The sequence below is a fragment of the Ovis canadensis genome, chromosome 17, assembly GCF_042477335.2.
Source record: "Ovis canadensis isolate MfBH-ARS-UI-01 breed Bighorn chromosome 17, ARS-UI_OviCan_v2, whole genome shotgun sequence".
In the NCBI taxonomy this organism is placed as follows: domain Eukaryota; kingdom Metazoa; phylum Chordata; class Mammalia; order Artiodactyla; family Bovidae; genus Ovis; species Ovis canadensis.
In genome coordinates, this window is record NC_091261.1 from 61,583,795 (window position 1) to 61,585,630 (window position 1,836).

Sequence of the window (1,836 nt, forward strand, 5' to 3'; positions counted from 1 at the left end):
CTTGGCACTTTGGGTGGGGCACCAATGCTCAGACAGGTGTCTTTAAACTCCCCGGCCCCAAAAGCCTCCTTTCAGCCTAAGATGTGTGACAGGAACTCAAGGAAACTGTGGAAAACGCAGAGACCCCAGGAGACAGGATGCTGGGTTTGTCTCCACTTTCCTTGACTCAGTCACCTTGGCAGTGAGACCAGGAATTTGCTTTCTCTCCCTTGATGGACGGGCTTTTGGCTTGCCTTGTGATGGGTTGTGGCCCCCATGTCTCACTGGAACTGTGTGGAAGGGGAAACGTGTGGGAGAGGCTGCCAAGGCCTGAGTGTGTGTGTGAGGGGGAGAGGGAGGCAAATGAGGACTTAAGGTTGCGGGTTCAAGTCCCACCAAAGGCCCTGGGTTATGACTCTTGGCCCCAAGCCAACAGAGGAAGGACGAGAGGCATAGATGACTCATAGCTGTATGTCCCCAACACAAGCTGGACGACTTTCCAGACCACAGTGGTTTGTCTGGGACTTTCTGGGTTTTAGCACGAAAGCTCCCACGTCCTGGGAAGCCCCTCTGTCCCGGGCAAACTGGCATGATTGGTCACCCTATTCCAGATGTCCCAAGCAAGAGAGCTGCCTGGAGATGATGGGGATGGCCTGGGAGTCAGACAGATCAGGATCTGGACTCCGTTACCTCCACTGACCCTGTGAAAGATAGGACCAGTGACCCTCATACACATCAGTCTGCTACTGCTGCTGCGAGTGTGCTCAGTCATGTCTGACTCTTTGCGACCCAGTGGACTGTAGCCTGCCAGCCTCCTCCCTCCATGGGAGTCTCCAGCCAAGAATACTGGAGTGGGTTGCCATTTCCTTCTCCAGGGGATCTTCCTGACCCAGGGATCGAACCCACGTCTCTTGCATCTCCTGCATTGGCAGGTGAGTTCTTTACCAACTGTGCCACCTGGGAAGCCCAGCACATCTATTTCCCACCTGACAAATGGGTGGGGAAAAAGTCATGTCAAAGAATCAGTGGGAAAGTCAATGGAGTAATGGATGGAAATGTAAGTGCCTGGAATAGAGTGAGGTTCAGAAATAGCATTCATTTTTGTTGGTTTCCTCATTGTCAATTGTGGGAGACCAAGATGAAGGCCTCTTGGAGACAGAAATTTACAGCGAGGGAGCTGCCCTTGACTTCAGGGAAGAAAATTGAGAAAATCAGAGGCAGGGACTTCCCTGGTGGTCCAGTGGCTAAGACTCTACACTCCCAAAGCAGGGGCCTGGTGTTCAATCCCTGGTCAGGAAACTAGATCCCACATACCACAGCTAAAAGATCCTGCATGCTGCAACTAAGACCTGGTGGAGTTGAATAAATAAATAAAGAAAATAAACATTACAAAAAAGAAAATCAGAGGAATGTTCACAAAGACGTGCACTGGGCAGGTGTTTGTTACAACATTACATGGAATGAAAAGACTGATACATTCTTAGGCCTTTCTGTAGGGAACTGGCTGATGAGGCAGGATTTATCTGGACAGTAGGGGTTACTACACAGCTCTGGGAAGAGCATGGAGGTGATGTGAAACTGATACAGAATAAGCTCCAATTATAGAGCATTCAGTGAATATTCAAGAAGCAAAATGGTGTGTATAGAAGTCTATGTTTGTGTTAAGAAAAAAAAAGGAGAGTATGATTGCTCATCAAGGAAATGTACATTAAAACCACAATGAGACACCACTTCACATCCATCAGGATGAGTACTGCAAAGAAAAAAAAAGAAACAGAAAAGAAATGTTGGTGAGGCTGTGGAGGAAGTGGAACCCTCATGCATTGCCGGTGAGAATGTAAAATGGTGCAGCCACCG